At 42.3% G+C, this 13,813-nt stretch overlaps 1 protein-coding gene across 4 annotated transcripts in view; it reads right to left on the bottom strand.

Moving 5' to 3' along the window:
• Positions 1-13,030, bottom strand: part of STAG1 (STAG1 cohesin complex component) — a 415,977-nt gene extending 402,947 nt beyond the window's left edge. For all 4 annotated transcript variants that reach the window (XM_064587431.1, XM_045903718.3, XM_064587432.1 and 1 more), the window contains exon 1: positions 12,689-13,030. The gene's annotated coding sequence lies outside the window, so the exon portion shown is untranslated. The remainder of the gene's footprint in view (positions 1-12,688) is intronic.
• Between the last annotated feature and the right edge of the window lie 783 nt (positions 13,031-13,813).

Genomic DNA, 13,813 nt, shown 5'->3' with positions numbered 1-13,813 from the left:
TCAGAAACTCAGAGATTTGGTGTCTGTTGATCTGGGGTAGATCGGAGCCACTGGTATATTTTTAAGCTCCCAGGTGATTCTAATGTGCAGCCACTGGCCTACAGACAAAGTTCAAACTCTTCAGTTTGGCACACTAGGAACTCTCATCACTACTTTCAGCTCTGTATTTTAATCACTCCTACGTGAACCAATGCTCTGAACACACACTGAACTAATGCTTCATCAACAAGTGGGGTATAGTAGTGCCTCTCAAACCTCAGCCTGTATCAAAGACACCAGAAAGACCTGTTAAAAATTGTTGGCTTTCACTCTGGAAAACTGTATGGAGGTTCCTCAAAAAGTTGAAAATAGAGCTACCATATGATCCAGCAATTGCACTACTGGGTATTTACCCCAAAGATACAAAAGCAAGGATCCGAAGGGCTACGTGCACCCCAATGTTTATAGCAGCAATGTCCACAATAGCCAAACTGTGGAAAGAGCCAAGATGTCCATCGACAGATGAATGGATAAAGAAGATGTGGTATATATATACAATGGAATATTATGCAACCATCAAAAGGAATGAGATCTTGCCATTTGCAACCACGTGGATGGAACTGGAGGGTATTATGTTGAGTGAAATAAGTCAAACAGAGAAAGACATGTATCATATGATCTCACTGATATGAGGAATTCTTAATCTCAGGAAACAAACTGAGTGTTGTTGGAGTGGGGGGTGGGGTGGGAGGAATGGGGTGACTGGGTGATGGACACTGGGGAGGGTGTGTGCTCTGGTAAGCGCTGTGAATTGTGCAAGATTGTTGAATCTCAGATCTGTACCTCTGAAACAAATAATGCAATATATGTTAAGAAAAAAAAAAAAGAAGAAGAAGAAGAAGGTAGTGGGAGGGGAAGAATGAAGCGGGGGAAATCGGAGGGGTAGACGAACCATGAGAGACGATAGACTCTGAAAAACAAACTGAGGGTTCTAGAGGGGAGGGGGGTGGGAGGATGGGTTAGCCTGGTGGTGGGTATTGAGGAGGGCACATTCTGCATGGAGCACTGGGTGTTGTGCACAAACAATGAATCATGGAACACTTCATCTAAAACTAATGATGTAATGTATGGGGATTAACATAAGAATAAAATTAAAAAAATGTGGAAAAAAAAAATTGTTGGCTTTGCAAAATTTCTAATTCAGTTGAACTGGGGAGAGGTCCAAGAACATGCATTCTTTTTTTTTTTTTTTTAAGATTTTATTTATTCATTTGACAGACACAGAGAGAGAGGGATCACAAACAGGGGGAGAGAGAGAGGGATAGGGAGAAGCAGGCCCCCCGCCAAGCAGGGAGCCCGATGTGGGGCTCGATCCCATCATGACCTGAGCCGAAGGCACACGCTTAACGACTGAGCCACCCAGGTGCCCCAGAACATGCATTCCTTAACAAGCTCCCAGATAATAGTGACACTGCTGGTGCATGGACCACACTTTGAGAACCCACTGGTCAACACTAGATCACAACCTGGTCCCTTTATATTCACCTAAAATGGCATTCCTATCTCCATCATACCATTCTTGACTGGCTAACTTTCACTGTTCTTTCAAAACTGATATAAGAATTCACCTTCAGGAAGTACTTGCTCACTTCAACAAATCACCTCGAGGCACTTATTACCTACTATAAAACTTGGCTAGAAAAAAAACCACTATAGAATGTTCTTAATGGTACACTAATGCTAGCACACATAGACTCTGTAAGAATTAGGGAAAAAGGCCTCTTTTGGACAGGTGAATTTAAAAAGGTGAAAAAAGCAAATGGACAGTCTATCAAGCAGAATAAAATCTGGATCTCAGCCACCACCCACCATCTTAGCCAGGTACCTTTATGTAGAGCACCAATTCCACAGTCATGATAGCCCTGGCACAGCATTACTACTAAAACACAAATGAAGAGCACTTAGACCAACCCTGGATATCAGGAAAGGAGGGAGAGGAAAGAAGGAGGAATCAGGTTATCAGGAAAGGACTTTTGGAGAAGGTATCACCTAAGTTCTGAATCATACACTGCTTTCTCTGTACACAGAACAACAATGTCTTTATACATACAGTGTATGGCTCACTGTAGATTTCAATAAATGTATGAGTGACTTACAATGGATAAAATATGAAAACACTTGCTAATCTATCTCTTTCCAAACAAAGAAGTAAACACACACCCATAGCTGGCACCAAAAGCTATAAATACTATCTAAATATTAACGTTTTGGTCTATATACTTATCAGCTAGGAGAAAGCACAATTTTTTTTAATAACCAATGGGAGATCAAAGGCAAAAAGAGCCTGCTGAAGGCAAAAGGAGCCTGCTGAAAATGCACTTGAGTTTTCCAAAATTAAAGACTTTCAAAAAAACCTCTGCATTATCTGATTCAGAGCTGATTTCCTGATTATTTCCGTAGGCACTAAAAAATTTACAGGAATTTTGGAAACTAGGTCCAAGACACTAAGCTTACAATGAAGAAACTGAGGTCCAGAGAAGTAATGATTCAAAGACACATGGCAATAAGTGGTAGAGCTGTAATTAAAACTCAGGTCTTTCTCTCCCCTACACCATGCTTCCTTTACATTTATAAAATAAAATACTAAACAGGGCACCTGGGTAGCTCAGTCAGTTAAGCGTCTGACTCTTGATCTCAGCTCAGGTCTTGATCTCAGGGTCATAGTTCAAGCCCCCCCAAAAAAACCTAAATAAAATACTAAATATCCATAACTTAAAAACATAGATTAACCAGGGTTTTGTACCTGTACCTCACTTTTATGAGAGGAAAAAGTAGTCATCTATCATTTTATCTAGCAACTTACTCAAAGCAGTAACTTTAAACATAATCTGCTCGATAAAATTCATTCCTAGTCTGTTTGCAAAATTATACATGCAAAACTAATATTTATAAATAATAATACTGATACAGCCATCAAAATTTCTCAATTACCAAGAAGGCATTATAATACCTTTCCAAGATGTAGTACTTTCTTAAGAAAGAAAAAAAGAGCTCAACTTTTGAAATATGTTTAACAATAAGCAGAAAACTCTGGCTATAACCCTCATCTCAATTAACCAGAATATCTCATCCTCTGACCATTCTCATTAATAAAGTTTTAATCTACTGCTAGTTCTATGTGCTGATAAGAACCAATTAATTAAAATGCTTTGCTTCTGGAAAGTAACCTCATTATTTATCTATAATTTTATTCACCTTTTAAATTTAAGATTAATGTCCTTAGAATTTATGTGCAATGCAATACAGTCTAATAGTTAAAAACTAACTCTTTAACTTCTACAACAACCCATGACAGAAGTATGCTTTTATTCCCACTTCAGAGATGAGAGGCTCTGTAGTACCTCTCTGTACCCTCTGTAAATGAGGATAAGAGAGGTTATTAAAGAACTCACCCACGTTTACACACCTAGGAAGGGGCTGCATCAGAATTTAACACAAGCAGTGTGACTCAGGTGCCAGGAACTCTCTTGAACAATGGCTTTCTGAGCCATTTATCATGTGACAGTGCTTCCTTCATGTGTAAACATATGAATTTTTTCACTATCCCTTGCAACACAAGATACACGCTAAGGCATTTTCATCCCAAACTGTAATTTAAGCTTGAACAATAAAGTACAACACAACTTACGACAACTTTAGCTTTTATATCCTGTGTTATGTCATAAAAATTTCTGCACATTTGCTACTTTATACTATCACTACTAGAGAACAGAAGAAACCTACCTCTCAGTGCTGTAACTGAGACAGGAAAAATAATAACCTGATACAATCAGGGTCAACAAAGCTTTAGAATAAAAGAAGGAATGAAGTACCTCAAGAGAGACAATCAGGTCATGTTTATGCCTGACTATGTATAAAGCATATTTTGTCTGCCTAAGATTGAGAAGATAGGCAATGGTGTCTCAAACATCTACCTGGACTTTGAAACAATTCAACAACTATGAAGAGAAATTTTCCCAAAAAGCCTAAAAACAGTACAGGGAATATTTAATTATTAACATTATTCTAATCAGAAAATAAAGGGACTCTGCTGAAAAACTCTTCTGACTCTTATCACTTCCAAAACATAATGTATTTATTATTTTGGGGGGGGAACTGACAGGGAGAAGGCCATCTCCCCTTAATTTTGCAAGTTCTGCTTCCAAAGTATCTTGAATCTAACCCCCTCCACAGCATTTCATGTGTTATTCCTATTAGTTTGTTTTGTTGCTTTGTTATTGTAAAATGTTTATTGGTACATAGTAAATACTCAATGAATATTTTCTTATACACATATAACACCAGAACAAAGACATGGGGAGATGGACTAGGATACAAGAATGTAATCCAATTTGCTGAAAGCATAAAACTCAAAGAGAAGCACACTACAGATATAGAGCTGAAAAGCTGCATTGCAGCCATGTGAGAAATATAAGGAAACCTTAATCACAAACAACATAGGGAAAACTAAGAAAATTCAATGGGCAGTTCTAGGAGGCAATTCTCCATGGGTCTTTTACTTTTCTACATGTCTTGAAAACAGAGGCACTGAATGCCTGTGTCCCAAACCTTTCAAGATTATCTACATAATGAACAGTGTTGGAAAGAGACATGCTTACTATCCATTATAAGGATTCAAGTTTCCCTAAGCCTCAGATTCCTCTCCTGTAACCAACCTACTGCATGTGCAGATGTCATATCTTCACACTAGTGTGTGCAAACTGGGGCTCAGAGATCTGATGCAAATGCTGATTCTGTCATCTGTTAGCTGTATGGTCTTGGGACAATTAGTCTACAACACTACAGGATACTATACAGTATGAACACCACCACTTACCACTACTGCTATTGCTGTAGTGCGCTGTTCTCTTCTCTGATCAGGGAGCCTCATGGCTCCCACCAGCATCCATTAAACTGTGGCAGGTTAACTTGTTAGCCTTCAAGTACAATAAAATCGCAGGCCTTTAACCATTCATGACAGGCATTAGCACATAATCAATGCTTACTATAAATGAAAGAGAGATTCTTCCATATTATCAGAAAAAAGCAAAACACGAGATGCCTGGGTGGCTCAGTTGGTTAAGCGTCTGCCTTCAGCTCAGGTCACGATCCAGGGTCCTGGGATCAAGTCCTGCATCTGCATCAGGGTCCTTGCTCAGTGGGGATCCTGCTTCTCCCTCTGCCTACCGTTCCCCCTGCCTGTGCTTTCTCTCTCTTTAATAAATAAATGAAATCTTTTTTAAAAAAAGAAAAAACCACCATATGCTGCCTTTAAGAGGTACAAGTGAAACACGAAGAAAATGAGTTTTTAAGTAAATCAGTGAAAAAAGATACATAATGGGAATAGTAAGTTCAAGAAAGTTGAAGTGGTTATATTAACATCACATAAAACAGACCTAAAAAAAAGAGTATTACCAGAGAGAAAAAGAAATATTTCAAATGATAAAAAGATCAATTCATCAAGAAGACATATTATATATTGTACGTGCTTAATAACACATCTTCAAAACACATGAGACAAAAATTGACAAAATTAGAGGAGAAAAAGACAATTGCAAGAAATAGGCAACTATGACTGAGGTCACAGTTGGATATTCTAACCTCTCAGCAACTGATAAAACTACATCCCCCTCCAAACAAAACAAAACAGAACAAACAAAAAACACCAGCAAATACACAAATGATTTGAAAATGCTACCAAAACACCTTAATCTAACTGATATTTACAGAATACTATACCCAACAACTGCACGATACATTATTTTCAACTGTGAAAGGCACATTTACCAAGACAGACCATGAAACAAGGTTCAGTAAATTTAAACGAATTAAAATCACACAGAATATATTCTGACCTCAAAAAGAAATTAAGTTAAAATCAATAATAAGATATCTAAAATCATCCCAAGTACTTGAAAATTAAACACACTTTTTTTTTTTTTTAAGATTTTATTTGACAGAGAGACAGCGAGAGAGGGAACACAAGCAGGGGGAGTGGGAGAGGGAGAAGCTGGCTCTCCGCCAAGAAGGGAGCCCGATGTGGGGCTTGATCCCAGAACCCTGGGATCATGACCTGAACTGAAGGCAGACGCTTAACAACTGAGCCACCCAGGCGCCCCATAAACACTTTTTTAATAAAGATTTTATTTATTTGATAGAGAATGAGAGAGAAACAGCATGAGAGGGAGGAGAGTCAGAGGGAGAAGCAGACTCCCTGCTGAGCAAGGAGCCTGACACGTGACCCAATGCCGGGACTCCAGGATCATGACCTGAGCTGAAAAGGCAGTTGCTCAACGAATTGAGCCACCGAGGCACCCTGAAAATTAAACATCCATATGTCAAAGAAGAAATTACAAAGCAGACTAGAAATTATTTCAAACTGAATAACAAAAATACAACATATCAAAATTTGTGGAATACAGCAGTGCTTACAGGAAAAGTGACAGTTCTGAATGCTTAAATTAAAAAACAAGAAATGGGGCGCCTGGGTGGCTCAGTTGGTTAAGCGACTGCCTTCAGCCCAGGTCATGGTCCTGGAGTCCCGGGATCGAGTCCCGCATCGGGCTCCCTGCTCGGCAGGGAGTCTGCTTCTCCCTCTGACCTTCCTCCCTCTCATGCTCTCTGTCTCTCATTCTCTGTCTCAAATAAATAAATAAAGTCTTTAAAAAATAAAAAAATAAAAAAAAAAATAAAGAACAAGAAATGTCTAAAATATATGACTTAAGATTCCACTTTAAGCTAGAAAAAAAGAGCAAACATGTGGAAGACAGAAAATTACAAGGAAAAGAACAAATGAGATAGAGAAAATAAATGGAGAAAACTAGGAGTGTTATTACTTGAAAAGATAATAATATTGGTAAACCAAGAATGATACCAGTCAAGAAAAAAAGAAAGAACATACTAACAACACAAGAAATTAAAGAGGAGATATCACTACAGATCCTACAGACATTAGAAGGATAACAATGGAACCATGTAAATAATTATATCAATAAATGAAATGAGATGAACAAATGTCTTTAAAAATACAACTTACCAAAACTGACAAGATGAAACAAAATCTGAATAGCCATAGGTCTACTAACAAAATTGAATTTGACTATTACCAAAAACCTTCCCACAAAGAAAATTCCAAGTCTAGATGGTATCACTGGTGAATTCTAGTAAACATTCCATTAAGGATTAATATCAATGTTAAACAAATTCTTTCAGTAAATAAAGGAACACCTCCCAATCTACTTTCTGACACCATCATAATTGTTACACTGAAACCTGACAAAGACATTACAACCAAAGAAAACTACAAAGCAATACCCTTCATGAATATCCCCAAATCCCTAACATTAAATATAAAAAGTATAATACTCTGTGACCACGTGAAATTAACCTACGAATCAAGGTTATTTTAACTTTTGAAAACCACCATTTATCCATTCTACCACTGATGGACACTTTGTTTCTAAATTTTGGCTACTGGGATGCCTGGGTGGCTCAGTCAGTTAAGCGTCTGCCTTCCACTCAGGTCATGATCCCAGGGTCCTGGGATGGAGTCCCACAACAGGCTCCTTGCTCGGCGGGGAGCCTGCTTCTCCCTCTGCCTGCCACTACCCCTGCTTGTGTGTATGCACACTCTCTCTGACAAATAAAATGTTTAAAAATAAATAAATAAGGGCGCCTGGGTGGCTCAGTCGTTAAACGTCTGCCTTCGGCTCAGGTCATGATCCCAGGGTCCTGGGATCGAGTCCCACATCAGGCTCCCTGCTCGGCAGGAAGCCTGCTTCTCGCTCTCCCACTCCCCCTGCTTGTGTTCCTGCTCTTGCTCTCTCTCTGTCAAATAAATAAATAAAATCTTTAAAAAAATAAATAAAAATAAAATAAATAAATAAATAAAAAGTAAATTTTGGCTACTGGAAGCAAGGTTATTGTGAACATTTTTATTCACGTTATCTTCAACTTACTAGATAAAACAAATTTTTGTGCAAAATGATTGTGTCAGTCTAGACTCCTGCCAAAAACGGGAGTATAATTTCTCCACATCTCACCAACACTTGATATTATCAGAATGCTTAATGTTTGCCAATTTGATAGAAGTGAAATGGTTTCTTCTTATGGTTTTACTTTGTACTACTCCGATTACCAAGATTCACTGCTTTTCCAACTTTGAGTCATGGTATCACTTAGGTGAGTTGCAACCAACATTCTTAATTTAAAAAACAAAATCAGAAAATATCAGAGGGCACTACATAAAGGTTAAATGTTATTTCTTGAAACTTTTATTTCCACTGTGTATGTGTTTGTACTGGGTCACGATATAAAATGTTTTTGTTAACTGTGAGCTTCTAGCAAGTTAAAAGCCATTTTTATAGCTGTTTCATTACAGCAAAACTCTAAAGAGACATTTGGGCAACTTATTTGGGCACCATTTAGGCCCATAGCACAAAGGAATGTATTTTATGAAAGTAGGACCTGAGATGTCCTTCAAGCACAAACTGGCAAAAACAGAATTAGAAGAGGGGAAGGAAAAAAAACCTGAAGGAAACAATAAGGGGTGAATTATATGAAGAAAAGATTCTATAAAACCAACTGATTTATGACCTACTTAAAGCTCACTTTAAAAGAATCACATTTCTCAATAAAACAAGTTTCTCTCAGCACTAAGACAGGAAGCTGGGATCCTATACTCTTAACTATTGAAATGACAGAAAACTGACCCCTCCTTCTCTAGACACATTACCCTAATTCCCATCTCAAGACTCATCTCATTCTAGAGTTTATGCAAGAGCATTCTTTTAGGTCTCTGCTTTCTACCTTTCCCTAAGGAGTGTCACAGTAGCTAGAGACATCTTAATTCTAAAGATTTATATGTTTATTCAGCTAACAAAGATTTACCAAGCCCCTACTATATCCCCTCTCTATAAAGAAATTAAGTTGTATATCCCTCACAATTTTAACTCCTTGGTTATATTCTTTAAAGCTTGATATCCTTAACTAAAACTAATTGCCTCCTCTTGAAAATATTTTTCTTCTTAGACTCAAAACATCCCACATATCATGACCCAACTTCTGCTACATTCTTTGTTCACCAATAATATCCCTACTCTAATCCTTTCAAATAATTTTTTCATAAAAATTTCTTCCTCACAAACTGTGAACTAAGGTGCAATGAGTGTGAATCTACCTGTCACTTAATAGGAGGTGTGATTTTAAGCATTAAAATCTTACAAGACTCAATCTCATCTCTAAAATGGGTAAAACAATACAAGGAATAATGATAATTACATAATCTATTGCCTTTTTTATTACCTAAAGTTTATTTTTAATTTTAGTTTTTAATTTCCTCTAAATACAATAAAATGTTTTCATAGAGGCACTTAAAGTGAGATACCAGGAAATATGGGAAAGAAAAGGTTTAAAGACATATGAATAAACTTGTCAAGTGGGTTATTGCTCTCCCTCTGTTCTCTCCTATGTATTTCCAGATTCTAAGAAGGCAAAAGTAAAAATACTTCTTTCCCAATGGCAGACAAAATTCTAAGAACCCTCAATGAGCCACACCCTATAAATTCCCCTCCCTTTGACTGTGGGGAGGCCTGTAAATATAATGGGATAGCATCACTGCAGTGGTTGTTATATGGCAAATAGATTCTGCATATGTATTTAAGGTCCCTAATCAGTCGAGTGGCCCAAAATGAAATTATCCTGGGTGGGTCTGACCGAACCAGATGAGCTTTAAAAAGGGGGTCTTAAAGGAGAGTCTAGAGGTCACAGACAGAGGAAGTCAAGGAGACTGGCTCCTGCTTGTCTGAATAAAAGCAACAGTAGTCACACGTGAACTGCTATGTGCACTGGTGGTAACCTAACCAAAAGCTATTAAGAAGAGGGACTTATAGCCTCAGGAAATTAACTGTGCCAACAAGTACTGAGCTTGGAAGAACACCCTGAACCTCAAATAAAAACTGTCAGCCACAGCTGACATCTTGATGAGATGATCTGGTGAGATGCTGTACAAAGTCCTGCTACAAAGTACCCAGATTTCTCACCTCCAGAAACTGTGAGACAATAACTGGGTGTTATTTAAGCTGCTAAATCTGTTGTACTTTGCTATACATCAAAAGAAAAGGAATACACTCCCTCACTACAGGACTAAACATCAAAGAAAAAAAGGGGAAGATGAAACAGGGCTTTAGCTACCTCCATTTTAACCTCAGTCTGTACTTTATTAATTAAGCTCCTCTTTCTGGCTATCTCTTAACTCAAGCAAAACACCCTACTGGCAAAGCATTCCTGATAAGAACCAAAACTACACCCACAAGCAATAAGGACTGCCCGGAGCCACCAAGACCGCAGGAGACGGACCCTAAGACAATGACTGACCTGACCTTCACTGCCCACCTGCATGTACTCAACCATCTTTCATCCACATTTGCCTTATATAAACTTAGAAGTTTGAACATTTGGGAGAGACAGTTCTTCCAGTGTTGGCCTCACCGAAATAAACTTTGTTTCACCACCTTTCGTCTCTCTGCCTTTGGATTCTGTCAGCAGCAAGTGGCTGGACCTAGTCTGTTTGGGACCCCTAGAGCCAGGTGCTCTTGTACCCCTGCACCCAGGCTACAAAGAAATGTACCTTTTTCCTCAGGGTGCCTTAGATCGCCTCACAGCATTGATTATGAAGCTACACTGATCCAGAATCAAGGTTTGGAAAAGGCTAAAACTGCATAAAATGTTTCAAGCTTTAACTATTAAGAAGGGCTCTTTCCATACACATCTTGTTAAACAACTACAATTTAGTACCCTCATTTTAGTGATAAGTAAACCTCAAAGAGTGACACCCCAAAGATGACAAACCTAGGGAATGTTTAAAGTAACTTCAGTCCAGGGCTCTTTCCCCTACACCACAGCCCCCCTTAAGGCTTTAAAAGAGCCATTCAAATCAACAGTAATTATATTATGGTCTTCAACGGAATGAATCCAAGTAACATAATTTCCCACATTTCACATCCATTTCAGTATCTCCTAGCTCTGTCAGAACACCAAAACTAAAGTGGATACTGAGAAATTTCCACTCAAAGTAGTTTGGTTGTAAAAATGACCATTGGTAAACCACTTGATTAAATTTAAAATAATTTTGAAAAATACAAAGAAAAAAATTTAGAACACCTGTAGGTTTTCCAGAACTTTATTTAGAAAACAAGCAATTTGTGTTACAAGTGTTCACAAAAATCAAAAGCAAGCAGACAACCTTTCCGGATCTTTCAGTATTTCCCCCCTTCTGCAATTTTTTAAAATCTGAATCACTATAAATATGAAAATACAGTACAATATATCAGACAATAAACGTTTTTAATTTCACTGTTGTGTATGCTTCCCTAGGTATAGTTCACCATCAAAATTTGCAATTTTCTTAAAAACACACGGAAAACTAAAAGGTAGAGTCATATTCAAATTCCACATAAATCACAGATCAGAGAACTTTCTCTACACCAATTCAAATACTTTCACAAACACTGTATTTCCCTAAGAAGATGGGAAATATAGTCCTTTCTAGTCACGACCACGATTAGGAATAAACTATATTCATCATCTTAACAAGAGCTTTAACAGCAAATAATTCGCTATCGTCACAAACAACATTGTTTTGGGTCTATAAGCTTCCAAACCATCCCATGATTTATACGCCCCGGGCACGATTCTCTACAATGTGAAGAGAATCGATAACATTTCCAATGTGGGTAGAAAGGGTGACGTGACAATCCTAAGACCTGAAAATTTTTTTAAGTCCCTAAAGCACACAAGAAGCACCCAGTTCAGACCCTCCAATCGAGGCCCCGGTCCAACTCCAGGCACTCCAGTTTCCCAGCTCTTCACCCCGCCCCCACCCCGAGAAAGGAGGGAAAACAACTTTTATTGGCCTCTTCTCCCGGGGAATTGGCAAACTAGCGGGGCAGTGCTCTGGCCTGAACACGTTTCACAGGGAGGCCTCCGTCGGGGGCGGGGAGGGCAGACAGCGGGAAAGCCCGGCTTCGACGCCCCTTCTCCCCCAGTCGCCAGCCCCCTGCCCCACCCCACCAAGAAGACGTCTCGGCCGGCCGCCACGCCGAGCGACCCCCAGGCCCCTCCGCTGAGGCGAGCTCGTTGTCATGTGACGCCGCCGCCGCTAAAACACCGCAGAAACGCAGGGCGGCGGGCGGCGGACGGCATTCGCACCAGCCCGCCTCGGCCCGGCCCCGCCGGGTGCGGACGAGTCCCGAGAGTCCGGGCGGGGGGCGGAGGGCGGGCTTGGCGGCGGGCCCGAGCGCGCCACAAAGGCTTCCGCGCCCGTCGCCGTAGTGCCCGAGCGGGCGGGGGCAGAATCTTGGGGCCCGCGGGAGGGGTGGGGAGGAACTAGGGCTCCGGGGTGCCCGCCGCGCCCACAGGCGCCCCCCCCGGGCGCCCGGACAGCCAGCGACTGCCGCGCCCCGCACAGGCCCGCGCGGCCTCCCTCCCCCGCGCGGGGCCCGCGCCCGGCCCGCCCGCCCGCCCGCCCGCTCCTCGCTCGCGCTCCCTCGCTCCCTCGCTCCCTCGCTCTCGCCCGGCCTCCATCTTGGATCCGCGCTTCCAGCCCCCGCGCCGCTGCCGCCGCATTCCCCCTTTCCCGCCCCCCGCCGCCGTCGCCGCCGCCCGCACTCACCTCAGCTGCCCAGCCGGGCGCCGCCGGCCGTCGACCTAGTTTCCCCCCAAAAGTCTCCGGTGTGTTATTCCCGATGTGGGGGGGTTGTTACGGGGTGGTCGCCGGGGGTTCGGGAGCGGGGGCCGCGCCTTCAACGGAGCTGCAATCCTAACCCGCCATCTGGTGGCATTTTCCACACGCCAATGGCGCCGCTGCAGACTTGGGTCCGGACCGCCCTCTGCTGGCCGCGACGCTTACTGCCTAGCTGACGGGACGGGCCTGCCCGGAAAAGGGAGGGAGCTGAGGCGCGAGCTGGGGGCCGCGGCGGGGACGCGCGCAAACGCTTTCCTGTGGGGATTGCACGCACGCGCACCAGCGGGGCGGGAAACGTGGCCGCTGCGTGGAGGCCCCGCCCCCGCACGGAGCGGTAGCCTAGCTCAGCCAATCGCAATCGGCGGATACCTCTCGGTGAGGACGTTGTGGACGGTTCTTGAGTCGCCCGAGGCTGGCGGAAGGACGGCCACGGTGGCGCCTGCGCGCCCGGCTAGCCGAGTTGCCGCCCGCCATTTTCGGAGCTTCTCCGAGACCTGGGAGGGAGACCCGCCCCCGGCCCCTTCAGTGAGGCCCCTCCTCAGGGCTGGAGACTGGTGTTTCCCTGCAGCTCCGCCTGGCTCGTGCTGTCCCCACCCCACGTCCGGGACGCGCTTTGCGGAAACGGGAAGGCAGTGAAGGAGCCAAACCCTTCTCCCGCCTCTCCTGGGTTTAAAGAGGGTCTCCGAGCTTAGCATTGTGTTAGCTATTTATTGTTGACTGTTGGCCAGGCGTTTTCGCGAGTGAGAGTGAAAAGGTTTCGAGAACTGTTTAGGCCATCCCATGTCGCTTTAGACGCTACAGTGCCTGCCCCAGGCCGATTGGCGTCGTCCCTGCCTCTGTAAAGCAGGTTCACTCCTTAGTGCCGGCTTTGCATAAGGCGGCAGCATTGGCTAGTTAGTGAAAAAGGAATGTAGCTAGACTGGGAAAATAGAGCCTCAGCTTTGGAATGCGATCTCTCCTCCCACAGCACAGGACTACTTTCAGTGGCTCTGAAATGGACGTGAGAATTGACTAACGTGAGATCATGACCAAAATACGCCCTTGAACGTCGCC

Source organism: Mirounga angustirostris, unplaced genomic scaffold (genome assembly GCF_029215605.1).
Source record: "Mirounga angustirostris isolate CCGP_5_RB_7025 unplaced genomic scaffold, mMirAng1.0.hap1 SCAF_1, whole genome shotgun sequence".
NCBI classification, from domain to species: Eukaryota; Metazoa; Chordata; class Mammalia; order Carnivora; family Phocidae; genus Mirounga; species Mirounga angustirostris.
The sequence above is the reverse complement of the archived record's forward strand: the minus strand, read 5'-3'. Positions and strand labels throughout refer to the sequence as shown.